Source organism: Myotis davidii, unplaced genomic scaffold (genome assembly GCF_000327345.1).
Source record: "Myotis davidii unplaced genomic scaffold, ASM32734v1 scaffold586, whole genome shotgun sequence".
NCBI classification, from domain to species: Eukaryota; Metazoa; Chordata; class Mammalia; order Chiroptera; family Vespertilionidae; genus Myotis; species Myotis davidii.
In genome coordinates, this window is record NW_006296809.1 from 55,096 (window position 1) to 55,363 (window position 268).

Here is a 268-nt window from a genome sequence, read left to right on the forward strand (position 1 = left end):
CCGGGCGGGCCCCTGGCTCCCTTGGGGATGGACTGCTGTGAGATTTCAGCGTCCTGACGTCCGGTGAGAGCTCCGCTTCCCTCATGGGCGCCCAGCACCCTTGGGTGCAGCAGTGGGCTGGCTCCACCGCGCAGGCAGGTGTCAGTCACCAAGGCTGCCACTCCAGTGATCGGCACAGTGCTTGGTACTTCCCGGTCTTTTATGTTGAAAAATAAAGCCCTGTCCGCCATCTACTGTCCTTCCTGGGGTGTGGGCCCTGAGCCCAGGG